The sequence below is a fragment of the Python bivittatus genome, unplaced genomic scaffold (assembly GCF_059951505.1).
Source record: "Python bivittatus isolate LINGU-HERP-01145 unplaced genomic scaffold, Pbiv_v1 ctg000070_np1212, whole genome shotgun sequence".
NCBI lineage: Eukaryota > Metazoa > Chordata > Lepidosauria > Squamata > Pythonidae > Python > Python bivittatus.
The window spans coordinates 38,747,174-38,759,720 of NW_028277034.1; positions in this window are offsets into that span (position 1 = coordinate 38,747,174).

The following is a 12,547-nucleotide window of genomic DNA, read 5'->3' on the forward strand; positions in this document are numbered from 1 at the left end:
GAGCCAGATTCATGTAGTGATTAAGGCATCAGGCTAGAAATCAGGAGATTGTGAGTTCTAGTCCTGCCTTAGGCACAACCAGCTGGGTAACCTTGACCAGTCACTCCCTCTCAGCCCTAGAAAGGAGGCAATGGCAAACCACTTCTGAAAAACCTTGCCAAGAAAACTGCAGAGACTAGTCCAGGCTGTCACCAGGAGTCAAAAACTGACTTGAAGGCACAAAAAACAAAACAAAACTTTGCATAATACTTCACTTCCAAAAAGACAGAATAGAAATATTCTAGATAAATAGACTATAGGTTGAGTTATGTTTCAGTTTTCCTTAATTTGCTTTATAGAGAATTGGCATAACACGGATTGTCCTCTTCTACCCTACCTTCTACTAACCCTTGACTGATCTCAGAGGGATAGATAGGTTTGGACCTGGTAACAACCTGGATGGGAGAGCACTAAGAATTCTCAGGACTGTAATCTAGACTGGGAAATTAAAAAAAAAAAAACCAGCCTGGAAGAAGGTATTGTATTGTTGACAAGAAAACTGCATGGATGTACCCATGATGTCAGCAGGAGCAGAGTTGGCTAGAAGAAAGCTTATCTCACCTTATTTAACTTCCTTCCAAATATTTTTACATAGGATTGAAATTAGCCAGGTCTGACTTTGGATGCATAGAAATGTTCAGTTACCAATCTTTGCATTATAAAATTCATATTGGGGTCTTCTTCTCATGCCCTGATGCCTCCACAGGAGCACATCTGTAGAATGGAGTTTATTCTGTATACACAGTCTCTTTTCAATTTATACTTCATAGAAGGTTCCTACATGCATAGAATAGCTTTCTTCTATACTCCCAAAGTACAGAGATGCAGAGCCAAAGGTTATGTAGTTGAAGGAGAAGTGGATGACCTGCATTTCATTGTCCATGGGACTCTGAATTGCACAGGGGTAATGCTCAAAAGGGCCAAAGTAATTTTCACCAATTGGTGTCCTTCAGATTTGTTGAACTACAAGTCCCCGAAGTCCAAGCAGAAGACTCAGTTCCAATGCTGTTTAGAAATTTTAGGAATTGTGGTCTAACAAATCTGAAGGCCATGATTTTTAAATGAATTATTTGCAGGAGGTAATAATTAGTGTCTTCAGATACTGAGAGCACCTTAGAAAATGCTCTAAAATTATCTGCAATTCAAGCTATCTTTAACAGACTCTTAGCCACTTTGCATTCTTTTGGGTAGTAATTTCATTGATTAAATCAAATTGGTGTCAACTCCTAGTGACCACATAGACAGATTTTCTCCATGAAGATCTATCCCTAACCTGATCTTTCAGGTCTTCCAACGGTGCACCTATCACCACTGTAACTGAGCCCATTCACTTTGCTGCTGAGCATCCTCTTTTTCTCTTTCCTTCCATCCTTCCAAGCATTACAGACCTCTCCAGAGAGTTAAGTCTTCACGTAATGTATCTGAAGTATGTTAATTTGAGTCTGGTCACTTGTGCCTTGAGTGAGAACTCTGGGTTGATTTGTTCAATGATCCACTGGTTTGTTTTCTTGGCTGTCCATGGTATTCTCAGGAGTCTTGTCCAATACCAAAGTTCAAAATTGTCAATACTCTTTCAGTCCTCCTTCTTCAAAGTCCAATTTTTGCTTCCATACAGCATCACAGGGAATACTATTGCTTGCACTATTCTGATCTTTGTAGGTATAGACACATCATGACATCTGTGGCTTCCGGGGAAGAAATGGCTGACTGAATACAGCTCTGTTCTTTGTGAAGCTGATGCACTCAGCAATTAGAGGAGTTGGCCTTGGTCCAGCTCTTCGGAGTCATCTCCAGATAAAGGAGATCAACAGGATCACCCACAGGTTCTGTAAGGAGTACCCGTGAAGAGATTGCAATCTAGCAATCTCTAGCAGGTGGAGTGCTCTGGGAGTCTAGGGAAACATTGAGCCCAGGCCATGGTGCAAAGCCTTCAAATGGACACTAGATTTGCTTTACTTCCTCTTTTAACTAACATCGTAAACTGTCTATTTGTGATTTATTTGGCAATTAAAAAACCTCCTGAAAGACAAGTTGCTGTACACTGGGAGAGTTTCCTACTATCCTGGGAGAAATAAGACCAAAGTAAGTTTAAAGATCAAAAAGAAATATTTTAATGTTTGGAAACAGTGAATGAGAATTAAGAATGTTGATTGGGGACAACTGAGGCTAGATGGATTTGAAACAGCTCTTTAAAGGATTGTTTTAAATGTTTAAGAAAATACAGTACAGTATTCACAACCTTGGATTGTGAATAACTTGGTCTGTGAGTGTTCCGCAAGATGAGCAAATGTTTCTAATAAATTTTAACTTGATAAACGAACAATGTCTTGCAATACGAGTAGAACGTGACGCCAAATGTCACATGATCACAACTGAGCCAATGGTTCTTCTCTTTCTCGCTGCGGGATTGTGGGTGATCGTCTCCCATGCTAGTGATAGTGAAAGTCATCCTACACAATAACCCTCCTCTCTCTTGTCTCCCTCACACCAGCCACGAAGGTTTTCAAAGGTAAGTGCAGGTTAATTTGTTTTATTTTTATTTATATTTTGTATTTATTATTTTGTATTATATTACAGTATTGTAATCATTTTTATATGAATATTTTTGGGTTGTGGAATGAATCATCTGAGTTTCCATTATTTCTTATGGGGAAATTCGCTTTGATATACAAGTGCTTTGGATTACAAGCATGTTTCTGGAACGAATTATATTCACAAACTAAGATTTTACTGTAACTGAATTTGGATTTCATTGCAAAAAAATCTGCCCTGGGAAAGTTTGGCTTCTGAAAATAAACATAAGGTAAGACAGAGCCTTCAAGGTCAGGAGGAATGGACACTAACAATATATCTCTTTTAACATAATGGAAGAGTATCCTTCTTCCAAAGAAGAATTTTTAGCTGTTTGGAATCAGTGTGTCCAGGAACTATTTGTAAAATTGGGGCTAACAGAGGTTGTAGAAGAAGAAAGATTTTACTGGGCAAAATAGCAGTGGAGGACATCCTGAATAAGGATTCTAAAATGGAGTGATGGCTGGTGTGGGTCTTCCGGGCTGTGTGGCTGTGTTCTGGAAGTTTTGTTTCCTAACATTTCGCTGGAGAAACGTTAGGAAACAAAACTTCCAGAACACGGCCACACAGCCCGGAAGACCCACACCAGCCATCATATTCCGGCCGTGAAAAGCCTTTGACAATACTTTCTAAAATGGACTTTAAAGAAATGCCAGATTATAAGAGAGACATGGAAGATATGGAAAAAGATGCTATAGATCTGAAGATGGACTCAAAGTTGCTTGATTATGAGAATGATATGGAGAAAGAAGCTGTAATGGACTGGAAGAGTGACTTTGAGAATTATCCTATTTTGAACATAGAGAAAGGAATACCAAATCTCTGAAACCTTTTCTGAAAACAAATACGAACAGAATGATAAGAGATTGTTATCTGGGGTTTTATTTGGAGAAGAAACTGAAGACTGAGCCTTTCAAAAAGAAGAGAAAGGAATTCAAAGTGGATTTATCAGATCAAAGTTAATTGTCCATGTTTTGATCTTGGATTGTTAATATTGAATTTTCTCTTTCTGACCAGGACTGTAAGACAATGAACTATACCTGTAAAAGTGATTTATTTGGTTTAGTTGAAAACACATAGGTGATTATTATTGGTCTTTTATATGCTTAAGGGGAAGGCTCTTTTAGGCTTCACTTCTCAGAAAAAACTTAGAAGTTAAAATGCAAAATTGACCTATTTGTTTAAACTTAAAATGTATAGTTTATTATTATTAAGATTATGTAATCTTAATCCTTTTGCTGATTAGATTGATTGTTGAATATTTTTTATAATTCGGTTATTTAGGGATGAGAAAGGGGATATAGAAGTTTTTTTTTTTTAGTAATAATGGAGAAGGTGTTAAGTTACTGTTAATACATATACTTGTTTGGAGGGAGGGGGAAGTCATCTTTTTCCTTCCTTCCTTCCTTCCTTCCTTCCTTCCTTCCTTCCTTCCTTCCTTCCTTCCTTCCTTCCTTCCTTCCTTCCTTCCTTCCTTCCTTCCTTCCTTCCTTCTTTTTCTGTTTATAGGTTTTTTACTTTTGTATTAGTGTATACACACACACACACACACACACACATACTGTATGTATGTGTGTGTGTGTGTGTGTGTGTGTGTGTATATATATATATATATATATATAAACTTTAATAAAAATATTACAAACTCCCCCCCACAAATCATGACATCTGAATATCTTTTCCAAGGCCTTCATGGCTACTCTACTAAGTGCTTAGTCTGCTGCTTATTTCTTGACTCCTTGTTCCTTTACTGTTGATGGCTGATCCTAAAAGGCAGATCCTAAAAAGCAGAAACTCACACTGATGATGTTATCTAGTTGGATAATGAAAAGTCTGCAAGCAAACAACCAAGCTCAGAGAGCACCAAGGACTCCACAGTTCAACCCTGAGCTACAGATATTCTCTTCTATTGGAGGCAGAACTTAATTACCACTTCAATATATTCGTTGTCAGTTCTAAGATTGGTTGTTGAATCTGTAATCTGGCCATTAGTTTGACCTTCTTTATATTTAATTATGGAGCACCTGTCCTCTGAAGATGCCGGTCACAGATGCTGGCGAAACATTAGGAACCAAAACCTCCAGAACACGGCCACACAGCCCGGAAGACCCACATCAGCCATTGTATTCTGGCCGTGAAAGCCTTCGACAACACAATGCCATTCCTTGTTTTTCACGTCTTGAATAATAAACAGTGTGATCTTCTGACTGAAATCCAACTCAATTTGCTAATTCCTAAGATGTGCATTTGTAGTAGTTTCATTTTTCACTGTCTTGAGCTTTCCTGTGCTCATACTTCTTATGTTCCATGTTCCCACTATAATTCTATCTTTGTAGCTTCCTATTTTCTTTTCCTGTATGGCAACATCAGTAACTAGATGTCCTGAAGGCTTTAATCTAGCCACATCATAAACACCATTAGTGCTCTGAAAAATCCTCAGCTCTTCCTCAGTAGCATGTTGACTGCCATCTGACCTGAGGGGCCCATCATCCAGCACCGTATCATCAATCATTTTATATTTTCTATCCATGCAGTTTTCTTAGTAAAATACAGGAGTGGTTTACCATGGTCTTCTCCTGCACGGTAGAATTGATGCTTTTGCTGTTGTCATCCATCTCCACCAATATAGGTGCCTGCTTGCTTGAGATTGGCAGCTGGGATGATTTTCACGCCTTGGGTGACCCTGCTGGGAGTATATACTCTTGACATACACTGTGGGTGTTCTTTGCACATCCCTCCCAGAAACACACACTTCACAATGAGGCAGCACAGCAGGACTGCGGGGCGGTGGGGTTGGGCAGTAAGGCAGGGCATAAATCAGTGTTGTCTAAACTTGGCCACTTTAAGATGAGTGGACTTCAACTCCCAGAATTCTGGGAGTTCAACTCCACTCATCTTAAAGTGGCCAAGTTTGGACAACACTGGCATAAATGGTGATGATGATGATATTTCTTGGAAGACTAATTGATAAGTTCAGGACAGTTAAGTATGGTCTCCCCATCCTTTGAATAACAAGTTGTCAGTTAGACCACATAAAATAATTTTTTAGAGTGTGGGGGAAAATTAAAATTTAATTAAATAGGAACATAATTAAATTGAATTAATTTAATGTATGATTTTTTTGTAATTAAATAAAAGTGAATTTAACAATTCAGTCCTCAACACACCCACACTGTTATTGTGAGGTGGATACTCAGATTCAGGGATGTATCTCTTGATAAGCTAGCTTGATTAGAGATACTGGAAAAGCCATTAGAGCAGAAAACCAACTGATGAAAGCTACAAGCTTCAAGTGTCTATATAGCTGTCCCAAGGTTCAAATCTTGCACCTTTCTCCTCCTGTGCATATTAACAGAAGGAAAGCTGGCTACTTCTCTATGAGAGGAACAGATGTTATTGCAACAGCCCTATTGGTCCCAAACTCTCTGTTTCTGACCTGGCCCATTGCAGCCATGATGCTCCCAGTGAACTTTATCCCCTCACATCTCAGTTGATTCCCAGGTTTAAAATAAATTAAGAAGCATGTGAGCAAAAAACTCTATCAATTCTCTCAAACGTATACTTTCCCAGATGTGCACAACAGAATACATGCACATGCACACACACAAATGCACGCTTCATATATATAGAGGCTTCAGCAGGATAAGGCAAAGAGAGATGTCAGGGTGGAGGTTTACTGTTGGTGGACAATGAAGCTTGGAGGAATGTAGGAGACAGGTGTCAAGCATTCTAGCTGCTACTTCATCCACACCAAGGGTTTCTGCAGAGAGTGGTCAGAAAGCCAAGCTATGGGCTGAGGCAGTGTAATCAAAGTGCTGCCTGTTTTTACGTGCATCACACACGTGCATTCACATGGTTCCAGGCTGATGTGGATGAACTCCTTGGAGTAGAAATGTGGACAAGTATTAATGACTCTGGTGCCTCTGCTGCATTTATGCAATGTACAATATTCTGCAATATTTCTGAGTAAACCTGAATATAAAAGTCCTACAGTGTTTAGCGGAGCTTGCTTCTAAGTGAAGCTGGGTTCACACATTGTATTAAACCTTTGTTTAAGCATTATTTACTGAATAAGCTGCAGTTGGCTGGGACTTCATGGGCTAGGTGAAAAACCATAATTGGCAAGCCACAACCCACAATGCCAAAACCAAACTAAGTATATTATGACTTAGTGCAATGTGAGAACCCAACCAATATGTTATAAGGTTGTAACCTTGTTGTGTAACTTTATTCATGTATATTCAGAAGTAAGCACCATGGAGTTCAATGGGATTTAGTCAATAATAAGTTAGTAGTTAGGATTTCTTAGGATATTTGTTTTATTGTTGGTCACAGCTCTGGAGATCTAGAGAAAGCAAATGTGCATATTGGGTGAAATGCATAACTTAGTCATTTTTTAATGTTAATAAATTTGCCTCTTATGCACATAGAAGCTTGCCACTCCAGTTACTAAATCTGGCTTCAGTGACTGCAAAAGAGGAAAGCAGAGTAAGGGGGAAGTAGCAGGAAGTGTGCAAATGCCTGAAGGCAGAATTCAAGTTCTGTTACTCTACCATTTCCTCCATATTTGGATCCCTATTTTGCATTTAATGAACTCCATTATATCTAAACAATAACAGTTTCTTTACTGCCCCCCCCTTCTCACTTTGGAAACACTGTTCCAGGATTTTGGCTTGTTCTCACTAGACACAGTTAAGATCCCAAAGAGTTGGGCTAAAGAGAACTGACAGAAAAGTAGGAAATTCTCATTTTACTATTTTGTGCATGTGCCAATATGTCTAAATCTTTCCAGAAGATTATATTTCCATTTTGCGCACAGAGTGAACCCTTGAACAGATACAAATAAATGTTGACTAGTAAAGGGAATGGACTTAAAACATCAGAAATAACAGATGTTTGTCTTTGGGGGAAGGATAATAAAATAACCATTTACCAGCTAAGCAAATTACTTGAAATGTAAGATAAGACACAGTACACCGAAAGATGTGTTTACCAGCTTCCACAAAATACAGTCATATTTCAGAGTGAGACTATAAACCCCTGTGCAAGAATACATTGTGCGCCCATTAACTGCAGCCCCACTGATGATGCTTATACAAATGTTCAAAACAGGATTTTTTTTTCTAAGTGCGGAAACAGGTGCTAAACTCAACATAGAAAATATTGCTAATATGTTTCTAAGCAACGCTATTAGAAGCATATCAGTAGCAATTGTTCTCTGGCCTATACAAATCTTTGTCTGCATCTCCACTGATGATTGTGCCAAAAGTGTTATCATGCTGCCAGTAGTTGCTGAGTAAACCAAAGGTTCCTTGTTCTTTGAAATGCAGAAATAGAACTTATTAAAAATAACCTTTTGGTGTGATGCAAGCATTTAATTTTTCAAAACAGTTCTAGTCTGGTGGCTCTATTTGCAAAATTAGATACAGTCATAAAATATGCTCTTAATGATCCTTTAGGGATCCAGGGCATCCCAACAGAGCTTGGAAATATAAAGAAAGAGAACTTCCCTTTCCCTAATGAAACTTTCTTCCTTAAGATGTAGGAAGTGCTCCAATTTGAGCCGCTGTAAAAGACGGTTCAACAATTTCATGGGCAAAAAAATTAACACTATCTATTAGTTCTGACAACTGTATCTTAGGTCTAACAATGGAGGTCCATTATCTCCCAGTAGAAATTGCTTTTACTAGGCTTGCATAAAGCAGCTTAGTTATGCTTCAAAGAGGTCTTCATGTCTTCCATCTGCTCCTTGTTCGGTAACATCTAGAAATGATAAATTTCCTTTGTTTTCCTTTGTGGAAGAACTAACTCTCAGGACAACAGTCTCTGATAGCTACTGGAGAAATAAACTAGTGGGAAACTAGGCAAATAGCCCCTATCAGTTTAATTTTACAGCATGGCCTTTTCAATAAGGTTGCAAATATCAGCTTTAATTGGTTTTGGTTTTTTACATCATCTCAGGCTGGCATGGAATTTTTTAAAAAAAATTAAAATTTCAGAACTGGCTACCAATCAACAGGAAATCTGTTTAGGGAAGTTTTATTCAGACTTTGGCTCAATTCCCACATTACGTTCAGCCATGGTTTAGTTAAACAATTACCTGGGCTTGCTCTCAAAACCAAACAACTGCATGATGGCCTAACACAATATATACTTTCATTCCTGGCCATGCTGCCTAGCTGGAATTGAATTCTTTTGGAGTGCAAATGGCTGGAAAAGATGGGATAGATCAAACTGCTGTTAATGCTACACTACTTGTCTAGGCTTAGAAGCTAAGCAAGGTCAGGACAACCAGCAAACAAAATCTCAGAAGACAATGGCAAACTACTTCTTGATTGTTACAACAAAACCAAGCCCTCCATGAAGGTGTCCATGAAGTTGCCAAGAGTCAAGCTTGGCTCAGAAGCAGTATCTTTACAAAAAGGTAGTCTAAAAATTGACATTGTTAGAAGTTTTGTTTTGCTTTCCGGACACTACTTTTATGTGCAATTTTGGTACACATGAACAGCTTTCACCTAAAGGCCAAAGTATGTATCTACTGAACATGCACACCTGGAAACCATGCTAAAAAAATTCAGTAAAGTACCTTTCAATGCAGAAAAAACAGCTGACAAGGGGCAACTGGAGGGAGTTTAAGAGGTTTAATGGACACCTTTAGAACTATCAGCCCTGTTGACTCAACAGCAGAGCCACAACTGACCTGTGGATCAGGCTCCTTTATCTGTAGTGGGTAAGTATTCCTTCTTAGAGTTAAATAGCAAGGGAAGGATTTGTCGGATGCTGTTCTCTTTTGAGTTTTCCTGGGGGGAAAAGTAACGTGACTATGGAAAGAAAAAAAGAGCCTACTCCAGGTACAAAAGTGTGAATCTTCCAAAATTTTGAAAAGGAAAATCCAATGCACCCAGACTTTGGCATTCAGCACGTAATCACATTACAAATTTTGGATGTGCTTAAAGCCCTGCTTTATTTCCTTTCAGTTATTGTCTCTAAGGCTTCATCTCTGTTTTGAATGGTTGTCCCTTTTAGACTTGTCCCAGAAATCTGGCACTTTCCTCTAAGCCCCACCCCCCCTCCAAGCTGTTAGATGTTTCTAATAAAGTAAATACTATTTTAAACTGACATTCTGTGCCAGCTTGTATCTTGGTGGCAACAATTTGCTAGGCCTGAGCCTCTGCAGATGATCATGAGTCTGACTGCAGAAGACATTTGCCTTCTGTTCCAAAATTCCCAGGTGAAATGGATGGTGGTGGCATTAAGTGCCAGTGAAAACAATTGTTGCTGCTTTTCACTTGGACGTTCCTGGTTGGTGGAGCAGACCTGGTGGTTCTGAGAGAGACCCACATCCTTATAATAGGTTTTATATAAAGTGCAGTTTGATCTGGTTTATCCTCGCGCATTGGTATTTAAAACAAATTAACCAGCTGGATTAATTGCTTGAGGCTACTGCTACAGCATGCAATGTCTGATTTAATGAAGTGATATGCCCTCAATTATCTTTTGAAATTTTGCAGAGGACAGAACTCAAACAAGCAAGATCTACGGTCCCCCAGGGAAATAATGCATGTTTTTTCCTTGCTTCTGTGAAAAAGGAGTTGTATGTTTACACATATACAAGTACTGAATGTATTGTGTATATATAGACAAAAGGTGATCCGATTATCAAAATAAACAAGAAAGGAAAGAGACCCATTAGATGCTGTAACCGGGCAGAGAGAGACAGAGAACCAAATGACCTCAAAAACTTAATGGAGCATTTTATTAGCAGAGCTTGCAAAAACAAAAAAAGGAATTTGAGTGCTATTACTTTGGGGAAGGGGTAGTGGAAAAGCAAAGCCATTATCTAGGAAAGATGATGCAGACTTCACATTTCTAAATTACTGTAAATCTGCACTTGCAAGAATGTAGAGTGTGTGTGAGAGAGAGAGAGAGAGAGAGAGAGAATGTCTCTATTCTTAGCTCCTTCTATAAAGACTTTTGAAACAGCAAAGGAATTCCCTCTGCTTCAGATTCCCCCACTGGCATAAAGGAACCAAGGGGACATCTCCATCAGTTTTGACCCCTCATGAGTTTCTTTGGAACAATGCAGAAGTGGTTGGTCACTGACTGCTCCCAGGTTTTTCTTTTTTTTAAACTGTCTAACCTAGAACCGGGAATCTCCTAATGGGCAGGAGTCCAAATACTAACTAGGTATGACTTGACTTAGTTTTTTAAAATCAGCCACTAAACACACTATCACCTAACAGGGTGATACACATTTAGGATTTTAAATCCTTTTAACAGATTGTGTCCAGATTCCTAATGTCTACGTTTAAATCCTGAGCTGAATGCAATTTTTTCTCCATATTTCAGTTCCCACTGGCAACTACCATACTCTTCAATGTTTAGTATGTATTGCAATAGTATTTAGTATTGCGGAGTTTGATTACTGTTGTGGGCAGCCTTCCTGGTTCAAATATTAATTTATCTATTTTCTAAAGAAAAGACACCAAACCTGAAGTGTGTTATTTAAGTATATATCTGGATTTTAGGCTTTTCTCGGAGTCTGCACAGCTCTTTTTGCTTTTCATATATAGAATTGTTCTGGATGAAGAAAATCCTGATCCAGATTAATGATTCAGGATTGAACTAGTTTAGCTGGTTGTTTTTTACATCCTTGCTACATTACTTTGTTTTTGTCATTAATGGGATTAAATCCTTGTAAAACTAAATTACATGTCCAAAAGAGCAACTGGAATTTTCCAATCTTTTAAAAATCTTTTTAAAATAAATAAAACTCAAGGCAGTAAACATACCTAATACTCCTTCCTCCTCCTATTTTCCCCACAACCACCCTGTGAGGTGAGTTGGGCTGAGAGTGCCTGGCCCAAAGTCACCCAGCCAGCTTTCATGCCTAAGGTAGGACTAGAACTCACAGTCTCCTGCTTTCTAGCCTGGTGCTTGAACCACTAGACCAAACTGGCTCTTTCTTCTTTGAATGGGAGTAGATCTACCTTTGTTTGGCAAGACTACTTGCTTTTCTGATAGGAAAGGTGGGCAATTGTTGCCTAAACCAACCCAATCCAATTCTCAGCAATTACCACCTAGTGGATTCAAAGGGAGACGTTCTTACAGCCCTGACTACTGATAACAGGTCCTATCAAAGGAAACTGCAAATCACTGGGATTAAGAGTATTCTCCAAAAAAGTAGCACACATGCTGGTGGCCAGAGACAGATGTCCTGTCCATCCAGGAGAACACCACCTCTGGCAGCTGCTTATCTATGCAACAAATTTGCTACAAGACCCTCTCCACTTCCTCCTTTAGGAAACACAATACTTCCAAACCCCCTACTGCCAACGCTGCAAGCTTCCATTTTTGCACCAAACCTCATTTGCATGTCAAGTCAGTTGATAACTCTTGATGGTGACCAAACATCATGAAGTCAAGATGGTTTTCACTACTATGCCTGGAAGGTCAGTGTTCAGGAAATGTCCCCTTTCAACATAGGTAGTTCAGGTCTGGGTATAGTATCAGGTATTGAGAGGGGATGTCTGGATGTTACATGAGGTACTATACTGCTCCTCACTCAGTTCCACTAGGGAAGAAAATTTCCTGTTTGGACCTTTATAACTGGCAGAAATGAACACCCAAGAGAAATTGGGAGTAGTACTTCATTTGTCTGTTGTCATGAGCAGTTTGACAGAAGGATATCCCTCTCTTGTTAAGCTCTTGTGGAAATCTCCAGATGTAGGAACCCTTCTTCCTAGAACAAGTGCTGGTGACTCAACTGGTCTGTTGTGCTGTTGAGAGACCCAGGGGTTCTCTGGATCCACCTTGCTGATTTAAATAGGCTTGTAGCAGATGGCTGAGCCTGAAGGGTAGAAGGCTAGAGATGTCGACTTTCTTCTTTCAAAAGCCTCTGGCTCTTCACAATCTGGTTTCACCTCCAGCTTTGGGA